The sequence below is a fragment of the Falco peregrinus genome, chromosome Z (assembly GCF_023634155.1).
Source record: "Falco peregrinus isolate bFalPer1 chromosome Z, bFalPer1.pri, whole genome shotgun sequence".
Lineage (NCBI taxonomy): Eukaryota > Metazoa > Chordata > Aves > Falconiformes > Falconidae > Falco > Falco peregrinus.
This window is the reverse complement of record NC_073739.1, coordinates 39499397-39518478: the sequence shown is the minus strand read 5'-3', so window position 1 is coordinate 39518478 and position 19082 is coordinate 39499397. Positions and strand designations below refer to the sequence as shown.

At 35.1% G+C, this 19082-nt stretch overlaps 1 long non-coding RNA gene across 1 annotated transcript in view; it reads right to left on the bottom strand.

Annotated features, from left to right (window-relative positions):
* The window catches only part of LOC114013040 (uncharacterized), a 114964-nt gene extending 96949 nt beyond the window's left edge, over nucleotides 1–18015 (bottom strand). Inside the window, exon 1 of the long non-coding RNA XR_003555882.2 lies at nucleotides 17861–18015. This is a non-coding gene — a long non-coding RNA (uncharacterized LOC114013040). The remainder of the gene's footprint in view (nucleotides 1–17860) is intronic.
* Between the last annotated feature and the right edge of the window lie 1067 nt (nucleotides 18016–19082).

The following is a 19082-nucleotide window of genomic DNA, read 5'->3' as shown; positions in this document are numbered from 1 at the left end:
TTTATAGAGGGAAAAAAGTTAAAAGCTGAGAAAAACAGGTTGCAAATATGAAATTGAAAGTTCTTGAAGTTAAAGCCAGTGATAATGAAAGGTGCTGGCAGCGACAGCTGTAGGGATGAACACCTTGTTTTAGTCAGAGGGTAAGCTGCAAAGGTTTCAAATTACCTACAATATTTAAGTCTGAACTTTAAATCTGATTTAACCCTAAGACAGAAATTCTGGATTATTATAATTTTTATTACATAGCTGTAGTCTGCATGCCTTTCATTTGTGTCAGTGCTGGTTTCAAACCATTAAAGGTCAAATGCCAAAGGCCGAGTCACTGTACTATTGTTTAATATTGCTAAATTTTGTACTTAGGCTGTTCATGAAACCTATGAAGAAAGACTGTGAGGTTTCAGATCTGAGCTATTAACACAAACACTTCAAAAGTTCAGAAAGAGCTGGTTTTATACCAAATTTATACTCTTTCATTGAATTACAAATTTTTAAATTTAGAAAAAAATGTACTGTAATTTCTATAGATGTCTCATTAAATGAAGAGAAAAGCTTTGAGTGTACAATTTACTACATTTTTTGCTATAATTCTGACATGATGTTATTAACAAAAAATTCACAATTTGGGTAGTTGAACACTGGAAAAAGCCATCTAGAGAGGTTGTGGAACCTTATCCTTTGACATTCTCTAAGTTTTACCAGAGAAGACCCTGCACAACCTTACTGGTGCTGGCAGTGTTTTGAGTGGCAGGCTGCCCAGAGGACATCCAGCTGTCCAGTCCAGCTTAATTTATTCTGTGACATTATTCTGGTTTCATCTGGGATGGAATTGATTTTCCTCTTGGTAGCTGGTGCAGTGCTGTATTTTGGATTTGGGGTGAGAACAATACTGATGGCACACTGATATTTTTAGTTGCTGTTAGGATATGTCTATACTAAATCAAGGACTTTTCAGTTTCTAGGGTCCTTCTATTGGGAGGGCTGGAGGGGCACGGGATGTTGGGAGGGGACACAGCCAGGACAGCTGACCCAAACTGGCCAAAGGGACATTCCATACCAGATGATGTCATGCTGAGTACATAAGCTGGGGGAAGAAGGAAGCGGGGGGACTTTCAGAATGGCGACTTTTGTCTTCCCAAATAACCGTTACACGTGATGGTACAGCCTGGCTTTCTGGCTGAACACCTGCCTGCCGATGGAAAGTAGCAAATGAATTCCTTGTTTTGCTTTGCTGGTGTGAGTGGCTTTTGCTTTAGTTATTAAAGTGTCTTTATCTCAACCCACAAGTTTTCTTACTTTTAGTGTTGTAATTTTCTACCCATCCCACTGTGGGGTAGTGAGCAAGTGGCTATGTGGGGCTTGGTTGCTGACTGGGGTTAAACCATGACAGACATTTACCAAAGATGTCAATCGTTTTGCTTATTCATTTTGAAAGAAATGAATGCTTTAAACTCCTCCAAAATGAAAATGCAGAAGAATATAATCTTCTACCTACTTAAAACTTTAATTTCTCTTTTTTACAACAATCAGAAGTGTTGGATTTTTTTTTAAATACTTAGGATTCTGTCTTCTTCCTCAGCATTTTTGTGTGCTGTAGGTTACTTATGAAACTAATTTTAAGATACATTCAGACATCTAGGTTCAGCATGTACCTGCTGGAAGTGATATGAAACTGCTTATGATAGATGATAAATTTGTTGCTTGAAAAAGGATGCTGTGCATTAGTGCAGCAATCTTCACGTCAATATTGCTGGAAACCTGGGACATGCTACAAGACCTTTTTTATTATCTATTTTGATCAAATCTTCTAGGACAACTTTTTTTTTAAGGCTGAAGTTTACAAACTGTATTTATCTGCTCATGATTCTTTTATTTTTCTTTGTTTAGAAATATAGCAACATCTAGTATCTTCTGAGTATGTAGCTAACAATAAAATGGATTAAGTGCATAAAATTCATAAATCAGTACATGCTCATCTGGTTGCCAAGTTAAATGACTACCTAAATACAGAAAGAAGCAGAACACATTTAGTGTACTAAGTATTCATGTTCTGCTAAGACATTATAGCAGATGAATGTGTGTTTACATGAGAAATATTTTTACATTTTTACAAAGCATAACTGGAAATACTTGCCTTATCTTTTTTTGAGAGCACTATTGAAAAATTAAAAATTTTCTCAGGGGCCCTGTATATTAAAAATATTCTGATGTTCCCAGTCTGACAGATACACTGTGTAGAAGAGCATAATTATGTATTAGATCTACACTTTAACTGCTTTGAAATGAGCAGGATGGAAATCCACAGCTTTTACTTGTGGGTTTACTCACAACTGGGTATTTTAAGGTTGGGACTGGATATATTCTTGTCTTTTTAGTGAAGCCTAAATTTGATGTACTGAGGGGAGGACATACTGGTGTTTTGCTGATTGGTTGTTTTTTTCTTTCATACTACCTACACACTATGCCAAAAAGAATGAAATAAATATTTATCTCTTAATTAGTCTTGTAATTTGAATTTATAGGGTATGTGTGTTTTGTACTTAATTTATTTTTATAGGTCAATAAATATCCCGTATCTGTTGCTATGGTACTAGTTTTAATTTGGATCTATTTATGCTTCGCGTGAAATAACTTTATATAATATAATAAAGTAACAGAATTATGTCAGGGCATTTGTGGAATAACTTGCATTACTACTGGTTTTTAGCCTTCTTTCTTAATAGTCATGTCTTTACTTTTTAAAAGCCCAGTTCTAGTGGCTCAAGAACTCTTGGATTACTTAAATACCATGAAACCAAAACCATTCTGATTATAATTACACATAGAAACATCTTTTCATGCTGATGTTAAATTTTGGTACCAAACAAAAATATATAACCTTGCAGAGTGTACTATTTTAACAAACACTTGGGCATAACTTAATGATGTTTATCATTTTGATGCCAATGGCATTGGCATTTGTATTCTGCATGTCAAGCACTATGCAAAATGCACTTACAAAGTTAATATTAAATCAAGATTTTTACCTGAGGGTTAAATAATGAAATCAATTGTAATATTATGCTTTGTATTGTACTTCCTACTGGCACAAGCTGCCTGTTATTTCTTAAAGCAGTTTTTTTCTCCTACAGAAATTGGTTCTATTGGTACTATTCACGTACCTCTGAATAAATAAATAAAAAAATAAATTAAAAGGAGGTAATAAGAATTGATGTAAAAATGTAGATTGTTGAGATGAAACCATCTAACAATTACTTTAAAAACCAAAACCAAAACAGCTGTTTTGTAAGAAGCCCCTCATGAGTGTTAAAGGTTACTTTCTCCCTTTTATAAGAAAGAGTCACTCCATGTTGGGTTGAATGAGGAGGATTATTATTTTTATACATGTCAATATGTAAACATCAAACTTTCTAAGTAAGAAAGCAAGAAGTTGTTTCTGGTACCCAAGTGACTAAACCACAGTCCTGGTTTAGATGTGTAACCTAGGAATGACTGCAAGCAAAATGTTACTTTGTGGATAAATTACATGAGAAAAGTTAATGAACCTACTTTTATAGGTTATTATCATAAAAATATTTAAAATTTAACAAAACAACTTGAAGTTTGGAAATCTTGCTTGAATCAAAGCTGCTTGATGTTGTAACATGGTTTTGTTCCTACAGTGAGGGACTGAAGGGAACTTCCTGTGTGAAGATTACTTCCACTATTTCTTCAGGTCATTGATATATGGGTAATGTCTGTCTGGAGAAGGAACCTTCAGAAGAACTGATTTTATAGGTGTATCAGAAATAGTTTTTGTAACACATGAAAGAGATGTAAAAATGTGAAAACACCCTCTTCAGGATTATGGTTTGTGTTGATGAATTCAAGGAGAGAGCAGAGCTCTGACAGTCTCTTGCATTGCACCTTGTAGAAAAAAAATAAACATGACACTTTGAGAACTTAATTAATGACTGATCTTTCTGCTTGTGTCACCAATGATGTGGTCTTGATGGAATCTGCTTAATGACCTCCTCTGTCATCACAGGGTACATTGATATTTTGGCGAGATATTTGGGAATGAAGTAAACAGGGTCGTTTTCCTTACTAGTTAAGATAGTCACCTGTACTGTGATTGAATCATTTGCCACACAGTTTAGCCATATGTTAGTATTTCTGATGTCAGCCCCAGAGAGTTCTTCAGTTGTCTCCAAGTAGGAGATGAATGCAAATCTTGGTACCTTTTATTGGAGTCCAGTGCTCTCTAGCCAGATCTTTTAGATATTCCACATGAGGAAGGTATAATGTTTAATATCAAATGTGCTCATTAGTCATAGTTCATGCTACACAAGATTTTGATTTAGTGGAGTGATACAGAAATGTACTGAAATCATAGGACAGCGTAATGTGGCAATTGCAATATACTGATGGATCACAATGTAAATGTGATTCCCATTACCGGCCTTCATATGCTTACCACCATGGTGCTGTCAGGCGTCTCCACCAGTCAGGAAGTAATGCATGGGTTGAAGTCTGTTGCTGTCTTCAAAGTTAATTCTGTTATTTTGGGTTTTTTTTATTTAGCTTTTGTACTCTATGTTATGCTGAGCCATGTATACACTTCCCCATGCTGGTCTTGTCTAGCTCAGGGAGGATATACTCTCCTGATTAATGCAGTGAAGGCCATTTACACAACCATTTGAGCCACTTGAGTCATACAGACAGTTGATCCACTTTTACAGAAGTTTGTATAAAAGAAGGCCTACATTGTAGTCCCCTTTGTGTTGAGATGCTTTTAGTTTTCCTTGTAACAATTACTGCCTACACTCTTCCTTGAGCTTTATGAACGTTACCTATGCCCATCTCCTGAGTGTTCTACTGCAGGGGTTTGTTGCTTCATTGCACATTTCCCTGCATGTAAAAGTTGGCTACTCCTCAGTTCCTATTTCCATTTTTCAGTTTAAGTTGCTCTCAGAAACATTGATATTTTATTTTTCTTTTCTTCAGTATTTAGCCTTGGAGGTTATGTATTCTGGTCTGGGAGCTTCTCCTTAAAATTTAAAAGGGAAATGTTTTCAGTATATATGTATAAGCCTGTGCACTAAAGAGGCAGGCCATATGAAAACAGTGGTGTGTGACAATATAAATGAAGATTACAAGATAATGTGCAAATACTTAAGAAGAAATTAAAGTTGCACTGCAAATCTGCATACATTTGAATATCATTACTGTTTGATTTTGCAAATTTCATCTGAGTGGTTAGGTTTTTTCATCTGAATTTCATTTTAGTTGGAATAGACAAAGTGAATGTGTTCTTAACCAGTCTTTAAGCCTGACTTGCATGTAAGTAACCTACTGTGATCAGATCGGTTATATAGCTAATTATAAGACTATTTAAGAAAACCCTCTAAGATAAGAAAGAAACAACATATAATGCTTGTGACTCAGCTTTTTCCAGACACTTCTTAGCAACACTCCTGCATGTTTTAAATGGTACAGTTCCAATCCAGCCTACTTTGATACCGGGCAAAGTTCAGTACCTCACTTCAGTATACTTTGACTTCATAAACATAGGTTATATGGTTAGAATGAATAGGTCTAGTTGTGTTTAATGTTAATAATTTGTTTTATAAAATATTGGCATTAGTCTGTAGCATTGCCAGGCTTTTCACAGATTTTCTTTCATTGCTGAGGATTTAAATCCCAGGAAGTAGAGTTTTGTCATCTATTTAATCTATGTGCATTGATTTAATCATGGAGTTATTTCTTTCTTTGTGTGTGTATGTGTGTAGCTGTAAGCTTTGGAAGCTTTCATTGTCATGCTGCATCAAGATGATATAACACATTTAACTTGTGTTATAATACTGTTGACAATATTTTCTATTGCATCACCCTGCATCTATTACTTCTGTAGAAACCTACCTTTCTGAAGTGGTAGCATTTCACTTCTGAGAGAACAAATGACTGTAGAGAGAAACAAAACACTGAACTACTAGACTTAATACTAAAGGTCGTATAACATTACTTTCAGTTCAGATTAAATTTTAAGGAGACATTCCATACATATGAATATATTACATACAAGTCATGCAGATAATCCTCTGTAGTAGGTCAAATTTGTACTCTAGAATTAACTTTTGCTGTTGTTCTTATGCACAGGGTATTCATGAGTGTGAAAAATTTCAACATTAGCTCAGCACCTTTCATACAATCATGTGCTGTTTTTTCCCAGTGTCAAGTAAAGGACTTTTATTCCATGTTTTGATTATGCAACTTTTACTTGTGTTTTGTGCTTGGCTTTGAATTACCATATGTTTGTAAGGTTATGGTTATTTCAAAATAGAACTATTTTGCATGTGAAATTGTTGCTGGAAGGATATTTCTTGGTAAATGTTAGATATTTAGAATTTACTTATGCTTAAGGGCACATTTAGCATCATGACAGTCTCTGATAAGCAGAAAGTAGGTCACATTACCCAAGCATCATGAGGATATTTGGCAAAATGCAGTTTTGCACTCTGCTAATGATAATATTTTGAGGAGGACTGTAAACTACTTCTGTAGTTAAATTTATTAGATCACATTAGGCTAGACATAAGGGAATGTTGCATTCACCGAACTCCAAAACATAAATTTTGATGTTATCAACGGTGCCAAAGCCATTGAGTTCTTCACCACTTAATGTATTAGCTGCGTATTTATGATCATCACTTGATATTTTGAAATAGCGAGAATAGATTAATTTTCACAGAGTATTTGCAAACCAGTGATTACCTTTTGCAGAGATTAAAATATTTACCACCAGACTGAAAAAACCAGAAGTGGACAATAAAAACTCTCCTTCATCCAAAGCAACGCTTAAGTGGGTATCTTACATGTACCATCATGCATGCGATTTTGTCCACTTCTAATGAACATATGAACAATTAAAATGTTGGAGCAAGGCTCACAACAACTGTTATGAAATCAAGGCAGAACAGTATAACCATTGAATACAAATCAATTCAATCTGTATAATTTCATATTTTGTATCACCATAAGTTATCTGACTCAAATACCTCAATGTATCAAGTACCTTACGCTGTTTATTAGGCCTCCTATCTCCAACACTATGGATCATTCTGCTTTCCTCTTCCTTAGCTGTTAAGATTGAAGCCAGGCTTCATTCATACTTTGGCAATTTTATTGTCCCCTCTGCATAGGAACTGATGTCTGAAATTCTTTGTCCTAAAAGGATTGTTTCTGCTTGTTGATTCCACTGTCGAATTTAGTCAACACTGGAAACAGTGCACAAAACCCAGTCCTACTAATGATATCCATTAGTTTGTCTGCAAGCTGGCCTTCCTTTGCTCCTAACCCTGCCATTCTATTACAAGGAAAAATACAAAAGTCTAATGTGAGGTTAACTGGCATGAAACAAAATATACGGTGGTACATGGGGACCATATTAGTTAAATAACACTGGCAGTCCAAATTGGATTACTTTTATGCTTTTTCCTCTTCCCCCAGGTATTACTGTACAATTAGTATATGATTGAAAAAGGCAGAATTTTAATGTTAGGACATTAGGACATGTAAAAGATCTTAAGCAATCCTGTTAAAGACAATGGGTTACTCCAATCTACATCATTAATTTCTGTGATATCTAAGTTATTATGCTTCATACAACTGTCTTTTTAGATTTGTCCATATTTCAGACATTTTTTTGTTTCCTCTGTGTTTTTCTTGCCATATCCAAAGATGAGAATTTGATGACTAAGGATGCAGTAAATATGGAACTCAGGTTATTCTTAGAGCTTAGCAGTTTGTGTATTACTGACAGTACCTTCTGAATCTTCCTAATAATAAAACCTAGCCCATTTAACATCATATTTTAAGAGAAGTTGACTGTGTTTTACAAATGGGAAAAGGATGCACTAAAAATACTTAGTATTTCTAAAGACTGTTTGGAAAACAAAAATCCTGGACCATGAAATGACCACTTTTTTTTTTTTTTTTTTTTTTTTTTTTTTAAAGAAGAAATAAAATATGATAGTAAAGTCATTCTGCTTGCACACATTTTTCTGAAGTAATCAGTTTTAAGTCATGTTATAGGAGTTACATTTACTTCTTAAAGAGGTCAGTTTGCTATTTTTATGGTGTTGCTTTTGGTGTAAGTAGACTAAAAAATATAGAGTTCTAGTATTATATGTTAATGTAGATTTCCAAATGAAAAGTATGTTAAAAATTTTGTATGTCTACATACAAAGGATCAAAGGTTTGATAATTTCACAGGCTTTGGATCATTACACATTTTATTGTTTTATCAGAACATTTTATATTTTCTTTAATCTCTGGAGCAGACTGTCTTGTCAAACTTGTCGAAAAGGACTTCCATGCAAAAATGAACTCTTCTTCCCACAAGAAGAAATTTCCACTCATCCTTAAAAATAAACTACCTCAAATATACACTTATTTTTCAGAAGTAAATAAGTAAATGAAATTACATAAATGCTTTTACTCTAGGAGAAGGGAGACTTTGAGGTCACCCTGCATGTGAGCAACATGTGATTGATGTCATCAAACTTTAGGTGTTTACAACACAGATGTCTACATCTGAGGTACTTTTTCTGGGTTGGCGTTGCCATTGGCAGAGCTCTACTCCACAGATGCTCTCCAGAGCAAGATCCAGCTTCCCGAAGATAGGTGGGGGATTATTACTAGAGTTCATGTGTAGCTGGAAACAGTTCTTGTTTTCCTTTGAGTTCTATAGTTAACACTGGTAAAGAGAGAAATGGGAAAGGTCATGCTTTGCTTGGGTCACACAGCTTTCAGAGGAGGTGGGAATAGAACCTGCTTTCTGATTTCTGTTATACGTCACCTTATAGCAGAGCTGGATATGAGACTATGTGAGTAGATTTCAAGTGAAGACAAATAATTTTTGAAAACTGTCAATCTGAATTCAGAGGAAGACAAAACAACAGTTGGTTTTTTTATGACATTTTCAGTAACTTTGTTTAATAGAAGTTTGTATTTTGAAACAAACTACTGGTTTTGAACTGGAAATGGACACTCAGACATCTAAGTCAGATATTTTCATCTTTTTAAAGCTTTAAAGGGTTAGTGTACAAAACACAAATTCTTTTCAAAAAAGTTCGGATTATGAAGAAAATTCTGAATAACATTATTCACTTCTTAAATCACTTCTCATCTAAAATAAAGAGAAATTGATCTGTGCTTCAGAGCTGAGCATGCTATGAAGCAGGAACCAATGCTCAGATTGAAGTTCCCATCAGATTCCCATTAAAGTTTAGTCACTATGGATTTTTTTAAAACTTCTAGATTTTATTTTTTCCATTGCAGTTTATTTTTTCAGGGAATTGAATATTCAGTTTCTTTTCCATTGGTAGGATATGTTAATTAGTTTAATTTTGTTTTGTATGTTTCATTTCTCTATACATATTAACAAGGTTATATTATACTTATTGTACCAGATAATTAGCCCTTTATGTTCATTAAAATTACAGGCTACTAATATTTAAATATCTAAGCTGTAGTATACAGCAATTTGTCATGTTTTCTTACCAATTGCATTGATCTCATATGTCATTTAAGGCTTAATTATGATTAAGAATATTTAATAAATTTCAACTCATTTTAATAAATTGACCTTACATTTGCTCAGACTTTGTAAAGGACTTCTAAAAATGAACAATTTGAACTGTTATAACTCAAATGAGAAGATTTTCAAATAAGGATTATGTTTTCTTCACCTTTGGTAGCTGACCAGACTCCTAGTCTATTTTTAAAGGGCTGTCTTTAGAAAGATGTACTTAACTTGCACCCTGCCCCTTGTTAGTTATGATAAACTTGGAACAAACTTTGCTAGTGGAGAGGAACCTTCCATGCCTCCTTGAGATGTTATGAAACTTGTCTGGCTTTGAACCTTGTGGATTTGTGAACACCATATCTTTAGCTTTGGAAGAACCCACAGTTCAAAAAAGGAACTTTCCTATTAAATTTTACTAAAAAAATCAGCATGCATGCCCATGTACACACTTTCTTGCATAAGTAGTCAGAAAACTACTGGTTGACACTGGAGACCTTGAGAGACGGGAGAGATATAAGTTCTTTTTCAAATTGACAGGTGTTACACTAGTGGGTTTAGGACCTGCAGCAGAACCCTTCTGGTATTATCCAGCTTCATGTCTAATAAAGCTAACAGCAATGATTAGGATCTAGTCACACTTGTCCTTCTCAAGTAGGCCATGAGAAACATAAAAATAGCCTGGAAGACAACAGACATTTTTGGATAATGAGAAGGGCTTTGTACTGGACAACCCTGCATGAGAAATTTTCTTTCTTGGGGTATTTTAAAGGTTGTGACTGATACAGATGTCTGGCTAGATTTTAAAGCCTGTTCCCTATAAAATCCTTGAAGGAAGACAACAGAAATGAGGTCATCTCTATGGGTATGTCCATTTTCACTGTTTGCGTCTGTTCCAACTTCACAGTAACAGCTGAGTGGAGTAAACCACATTTGGTTCTACAGTTTTGTGAGCTTGGTGGCATGCAGTACATAGCAAATCTTAAAATATGCACCTACGCAACATTTTTTTAAATCTTAAGAGAAAAGTATGAAAAAGGGATTTGCATAAGGAAATTAAGCAATGAACCAAAGTTGTTTTCCTTGAGTTTACACCTTCTACTTGGGCTTGACATCTTGGGTTTCTCAGCTCAGTTTTTTGGTTTTTTTTTACAGCCTAGGCTGTATCAAGGAACTATATACTTTATTTGACTGTATAATTTTATATAAAGGTTGGATTTATTATAATAAATAGTAGTATTAATTTTTAATTTTTAATATATATTTATATATTATATACTATATATTAATGAAAATTATGTTTTAATGCATCCTTATAAATTTATTCTTTTTTAAAAGCTAGAGTAACCACCACAAAAAGAATAATAGTAGAAAGGCTGAAGTGGTAGTCAAAGGAGGAAAATCTTTGCTCAAATCAAAGAACTGTAGATTCCTACTGTGATTCTGAGTTATCAAGTATGTCATGACCTTATATTATTTTACAGATCTGGTTGTAACCTTAGTAACCAGGTATCCATAGTAACATATATATTCCAAGGTAATAGTTTGATCAAAACCTTTTTGTGATGTGATCTCTGAAGTTCTGATACACTGCATTACTCATTTCAGGGTGAAATTAGAGCCCATCATTTCCATATTTTGAATGTCATTTATCACACCACAGACTACCTTTCCCAAAAAGTATCTCTTCTCAGACTTTTTGTCTTATCAATTACAAGTATAGCACTGTGTGTCATTAGTGAGGGCACACATTGCTATATCTTATGGTACATGGTATGTGTTGAAAGTGAATATATAAATTAAACAGAGTAGTTCAGAACATAACCCATTATGTGCATATTTTAACAGTGGGAGACACTTATTAAAGCAAAAGTGTATTTTCTATACTATGCTAAAAGAAAGAAATGAAAATATTAAGTGTTATAGATGCATTTATGGTAATTTTATGTCATTTTTTAGAAAATATGAAGAAAAGTCTTTGCAGTTTTATCACTTTACAACAAACATAAAGTACTGAACTGCTAAGCGATTATTTGAACACTGAAATAACAAAAAAACCCCAAACACCAATGTGGGCACACAGTATAAAAATTAGAATGCAACGATATCCAGCTAATCATTTATATTCTGAAACAGAGTTATAATGGAAAACTCTTTCTGCCCTGAAGTCATCAGTGTGAGCATTTTAATTCAGGGGAATCTGGAAATGCTGAACAGCTGTTGGATTGGTTGTGCTTATGGTCCTCCTGTTTCATAAAAGTAGGAAATGCACTAAGTGGTAAATTACAGGTGAGGATATTGTCTGTAGGGACATGATCATCAGGTTTCTGCTTTGGCACTTTGAACTTTAGATTGTAAATTGGATGCTTTGGTGACTGGATGATTTCTGCATCATGTTATCAATGCACACTTGATTTAAATATAAGTTGTCTACATGAAATCCTCTTCAATGTAGTATACAGAGAATAATGTTTGTAATATCAATTTTTTTTTCAAACCATATTCCATCACATTTAATGAAAAAACAAAAAATAACAGCATTTTGCTGGAATCTGCTACCATACACCCTCAAATTTTCTTATTGCAAGAAGGCAATTCCCTGTTTTTTCCTTCAGATTTTAGGTTCTTCATGTTTCAGAGGAAAAGAAAAATCTCCACAACTAATACCTAATTTGATGTGAAAGTTTATATGTTCATATTAATAATGCAGTATTTATTATTTGTAAATTTTTTAATTGTGTAATATTGCCTCAGGTGATCTTTTAACGTTAGTTATTTCTGATAACTTTCCTGTCTAATGTATGTAGGGCTGATACTGTTTTACCTTCTGCATATCAAGTTATTTTTAGTTATGCTCTTGAATAAATTTAATAAATATTTAGGTGTATATATGGTCATTAATGACTCTAAATAAATATAAAATATAAAAGTTGAACACACGCTCTCACATTGATGAAAAAATATATTAAAAAGTTTTTACTGTAATGCTTAAAGCAGCTTTTTAAAAAGAGTGAAAAGTTACTCCATCACAGACTTGTATATGGAAAAATGTTAATTTTAGGAAAGCATGGAAACATTGTGGTGACATCTTGCTTCTGGTAACTATTGACAAATGCAGGTTTTGAAGAGATGGTTAATATCAATTCCTAATAGCTACTACTTATGTTCATTTTAAGGTTAGCATCACTCAAACAAATTGAAGGCTATGTTGTCATTTCTTTAAAATTTAAAACAACATACCCAATCCTTGCTGTTAACCAGAATACAGTAATAAATTAGAGGCCTATTCTGCCTGTGTGTTGGCTTATTTCTGCTGAGAATAAAGATCATCTCTAGTCATTTTTCTAGCCTTTATTCAAATCATTAGACTGTTTAGTCTTCACAAGAAAGAAGACTATACTGTATTTTTTTTATGTGCCATAAAGTTTCTAATCATTTGTAAGTTCAAGAGAAATCCTAAATCAGAAAAGAATGAGGCAAGGCATCAGGTGCATTATGTAGTTGTACTAGTACAAAATTATTTTGACATGAATTTTGATCAGAAAAGCACAGATTCATCGAAATTGAAGCAATTTCTAGACAGCAGTTTTGAAATGTTGTTGAAACACTGTCAGTTGAAAACTACATTTCAATTTAAAATTTAATTGGTGGAATAAAATTATATATTCCACATGAAAAAAAACACCCAAATCACTTTGGTTTGACCTATAATCAGGAGACAAAATTCAGTTTAACAATACAATGATACAATGACAGACAAAGTAGCTCATGAATGGGTCATAAGCATTAGTACTGTGGACATAACGTGTCTGTGATATTCTAAATCATGTTTAAAAAAATTGTGAAACAGCATACAGATAAAATAGCCCCTTAAAGGTCTCAAAAGGTAACATCTGAACGCACTATTTTATCATACTAGCATTTAAATGAAACCCAGTCTGGAACAGGTTTATACTGAATTTAAAGTGAACTTCAGAATATGTCAATTAATGAAAAAAATCCTTTACTTGCTTCCTTAAATTTACTTCCTTAAAAAATTTTATTACAGATTAATGTTTTAGTGAATATAAAGAACACATATATTTTTCATACATTCAGAATGTCTGCTAATGTAATATATCCTGTCTCTGGAATCTTTTTATCATCATTACAATAATCAGAGGTCCCACAAAGTTTTGCTTTGTGATTCATGTTTTCATAGAATCATAGAATGGTTTGTGTTGGAAAGGACTTTTAAAGATCTCCTAGTTCAACTCCTCAGGAACACCTTCAGCTATATCAGGTTGCTCAGAGCCCCATCCAACATGACTTTGAATGTTTCCAGGGATGGGGCATCTACCACCGCTCTGGGTGTCCTGTTCAAGTGTTTCACTACCCTTACTGTAAAAAATTTCCTAGATCTAGTCTGAATCGACCCTGATTTAATTTAAAACCATTACCCCTTCTCCTATCACAACAGGCCCTGCTAAAAACATTTGTCCCCATCTTTCTTATAGACCACCTTTAAGTGCTGGAAGGCTGCAATAAGGTCTCCCTGGAGCCTTCTCTTCTCCAGGCTATACAACATCAACTCTCAGCCTTTCTTCAGAGGAGAGATGTTCCATCACTTTGATAATTTTTGTGGCCCTCCTCTGGACCTGCCCCAACAGGTCCATGTCTTTCCTGTGCTGACGGCTCCAGAGCTGGATGCAGTGCTCCAGGTGGGGTCTCACTAGAGTGGAGCAGAGGGGCAGAATCACCTCCTTTAATCTGCTGGTCCTGCTTCTTTTGATGCAACCCAGAATACAGTTGGCTTTCTGGGCTACAAGTGCACATTGCCAGCTCATGTGCAGTTTTTCACCCACCAGTAATCCCAAATCCTTCTCCACAGGGCTGCTCTCACTCCCTTAATCCCCTAGCATGTATTGATACTGGGGTTGCCCTGACCCAGATGTAGGACCTTGTACTTGGCCTTGTTGAACCTCAGGGTTCACATGAGCCCACTTCTCATGTTTGTCCATATCCCTCTGAATCACATCCCATCCCTCAGGGGTTTTTCATACTTTCTGAAGTATATCTGAATATATAGAGGCACATCAAACTGAATGACAATTACAAAGGTAAAAATTCTGTTATAGTCTTAGAACCTCCATTTAAAAATTATCTCTTATATGTATTGCCTGAAATACAAGAGCATTTCTAGAAGGAGAGTAAATGATCAATAATAAATGAAAACTGCTTACAAAGTCTACGTAATACTATAAATATGCAGTGTGTTGTTATTGTAACATTTGTATTGAAAAAATCTGATCATTTTCTATTGAAAAATTCTGAACAAAACCAAGCTGCTTTTTCAGCATGTCCCAAATATGATCAGGTGCAACACAAAATAGGGAAGGGAGAAAAAAAAACTTCAACATGGAAAGCCTTATATTACAACAGAAGAGATTAATGCTTGTGTATGTGACTGAAGTTTTCTGAAGGTAACAAGGGAGCTTGATGCTTGTAACCTGAAAGTTGCTTGAACAAAAGGAAAAATTCTAACAGGAGAAGGAAGAAAAAGTTCACTCTGTGTCTAACATGAGGGACTCCACAAGAGGCATGGTGACGTGGACAGCAAGTACTTACTCAAGTCATATTAAAGTGTGGACGACATCCTTTGCACCCAGATTGTAAAAGAAGGATGTCCATACTGCAGAAAAGTATAAAATCACAGCTGATACTAACATGCTTCCTTTATGCTCAGAGGAATACAATTAAGAACTTCCTGGCCTGGAGATCAGGCACAGCTACAGCTGTTAGTGAATTTAGTGGCAAATCACAGGAGTCATACGGATTTGGTGTGGTGTTTCTAAATACTTTGCTGCATTCAAGAGCGCAGAATTCTGTGTTAAAGTATAAAGCATATATAGATAGTGATAGAGCACAAAGCTGTGATTTTTCCATGGTTAAAAGCTTAAACATTTAAATATGTAAAAATGGGGACTGAAGGGTTAAAAGTAAATGGCAACATATTGGTGAATGTTTTGACCAACAATGAAGCTGAACAGAGAAAGTTCCACTGGTTTGTGCATAATTAACATAATTAACATTTGCTGAGGAAATATTTATGGAAATCTGTTATCAGATAAACTAGCAGAGTTCCAGTTTCATTATAATCACACTTAGGTGCAAGATGACACAAGATTCAATGTTTAAATAAGATAAATATGTGATATACATATTTATTCAGCATATATTCATATGTATTCAGTGATTAAACATCTTTTGTTTTACTTTTTTTTTTCCTGAAAGTCATCTGTTCTTTCCAGTTCTCACAGGTTCTCTCTTAAGCTTTTTTCAACAGTGTTGTCACCATTCATGATTTCTGGCACAGTAAAGCATTAGTGCCATTTTCTCCTATCTTTTCCATGTTTGTCTTCCATCAGTTATGTTGTTCAAACCTAGCTTGCAATAAAAATACTCCATAACTGTACATACACAAATGTAGATTTATCTTCAATTATTTCTGACTTTTCCTTAAACAGGACAAGTCAGCAGGGAGATAGAAGGCCTACTGTTGTGTACAGCTATTATAAGGCTGAATCATGACATTTTCATTTAGATCCTCCAAACAGGCATTTAAAAATGTACTTCAAAATTTATCTGCATTTTTAATGAATAAAATAATCATGCTGGTGGAGTCTTCCTAGATCTCATTTGAGAGAGAGAACTCAGCTTGCTTAAAAATGTAATTTTATAATTTTTTTTAAAAAAAGACTAGTCTTAAACTTTCTTCTTCAGAAACTGTTACGAACTCATAATGAAGTCCCTGGAAAAGTAGAGTAAGGAATATATACCACCCATACTAGCTCTTGAAGCCTTTCTGGCATATCTAGTAAACAACATATGTTTAAAAACAACAAATTGTACTGGTATGTGTTTACAAAACTGCAGAAATAGGCTCTGTGTCACTTAAGGTGACTCTTCCTCTCCAAAGAGACATTTATCAAAATCAGCATGTAACTGGTTACTGCCAACAGGTAAAATCTGAGGAGAGATGTAAGCCTCAATTTTAGCCAGGGTGGGAAGAAGGTAACTCTATCTGCTAGGGTTCTGATCATGGGAAAGGTATCTTTTAACCCGTTTTCTTTAAACACTGCTAAAATAACTGATGATCTCTTACCTCCCACAGAAAATGTTCTAGTCACCAGACCATTAAAAAAACCCAACCACCAAAACCAACAACAAAACCCCCAAAGAGTTTTATCCTCTGTGAGGAGTTGTGTTATTGGTGGAAAAGAAACAAAGATTTGGGAGGTTAGAGAAAATCAGATGACACCAGATTGCCAGGAGGAAGTAGGACAGAGCAAAAGAGAGGGTCTTCAAACAATTTTAAGTGTACTTTCATGCACAGAAGCTCAGTAGAATGAATGGTATTTCATGCTTGATTATGGACTTCCTTTTGGGACGCACCATGATTTTTATTCTCCTTGCTCACTGTAGTACAATTAATGCTAGATTCTGACAATATTTCTTTCACAAAGGTGTAAGGTAAAAGACACATATTTGATGGTAAAAATTATTTAGAAAAAATATAACAGACATTTAACCAGGTTATATTTGAGCCTAAAATTAAAACTTCTTTTAATTGCTATGTAAAATCTCTCAGTATGCTTTGAAAATGCTTAGCTTATTTGAAAATCTCTGGAATTTATTCTTCTGCTTCTCAATCTAAAGGTGTCAAAGTTGGTTTATTTTGTGATTGAAGTTCTCATCAACCCTTAATGGCCAACCTGATCCTGATCAAACACAAAAAATGAAAGCAGTAAGTCTAAAAAAAGAAGGAAAAGTTCAACTGTTTGTACAAGGTAATAGTTAAAGATATTAAAGCAAGTGATAACATGGACTTTTATTGTTTTTAGGAGAGTTAGCATGACTTTCCCCTTGATATTACCAGTTTGAATGTTGGTTGGGATGTTGTTTGGTGTCTCCCTTTCCCTTTCCCTCCCCCTCCCGTCCCCTCCCGTCCCCTCCCGTCCCCTCCCGTCCCCTCCTGTCCCCTCCCGTCCCCTCCCCTCCCCTCCCCTCCCCTCCCCTCCCCTCCCCTCTCCTCTCCTCTCCTCTCCTCTCCTCTCCTCTCCTCTCCTCTCCTCTCCTCTCCTCTCCTCTCCTCTCCTCTCCTCTCCTCTCCTCTCCTCTCCTCTCCTCTCCTCTCCTCTCCTCTCCTCTCCTCTCCTCTCCTCTCCTCTCCTCTCCTCTCCTCTCCTCTCCTCTCCTCTCCTCTCCTCTCCTCTCCTCTCCTCTCCTCTCCTCTCCTCTCCTCTCCTCTCCTTTTACCTTGTACCTTCTACTTTTTTCCTTTCTGCTTTCTCCTTTCTGCTTTTATATCTTCTTCTCTTTTCTCTTATCTTTCATTTTCTTTTCTTTTCTGTTTGAGTATTCATTCCTGGTAATACGAAAACCAGGTAATGGTGAACTCCATATAACTGACATTCCATTATTGTAATTCCCAAAGACATTTCAAGTGAATGCATCTTACTGTATAATGTCTGTCTGTACTAAAATAACCCAACTATAATAATCCTTTGGTATGATCGTTTACCATCTGTCTCTGTCATCACCCTAATTGCATTGAATGATCTCATCTCCTGATGAATGAGGTTAGATATAACAAAACTGTGTCTCTTACATGTTAATTTTCATAAATACTAATCATTCAACATAGCATTGAAAAATGGGTTTGTCACCATTGAATATGCATTGAGAGTAAATATCATAAGGTAAGAAACATGGTGGCTGAATGCTTATTTAATAGGGTTAGGTCTCTGATTTATCTTTTACTATCAGATACCAAGAAGAACTGCTGCTGCATTTTATGCTTAGATTTAAGTCTGTTGTGTCATTGTAATGACTGACAGCTGCAGTGTTAGTAAAGCTAAAATAAAAAGACGAATTTTTCTGGCACATTTCTGGCCTAGGATGTACATGTAACAAAAAGTTGATAAAACTCAATGATAATAATCATATGTGCCACCACGGCAAAAAGATTTATCAGTCAGCTGTGCAAAAGCGGCACACTTTCTTTGCATGGATTGTTTTTTCCTATACCTTGTCCTGTCATGTCCTTTCTGCTGGTAACACCTGATTGGCTTTGTAGCTTTGTTTCTATTGTGCCAGCAGCTTTCAGAAATTATAAGTTAGTGTCTGGAATACCTATTAGTATCATTATATGTGCTGTGCTGCCCTCTCACTCCATTGACACTAAGATTAATCCAAAGGTGCACCAAATCCTGCAAAGCAGTAATTTAGATTTACATTGGTCAGACACTTGCTGTCAATGCTTGATCACAACATGGGTCTTACAAGCTGAGAAACAGAAGACAGACAGTCTTCCTTAAAATCATGGCCTCTGATGATACAGTTCATTCCAGGTTTTGCACCAGTTTATGCCACTGCAAAGGAACCTGGTGCCAGTGGCACTGTGTGTTGCTCACATAGTGTAACTGCCAAGTTTTTGGCAGCTCTGCTAGGTGGCATCTCTTTTTTAAGACTCTCTCAG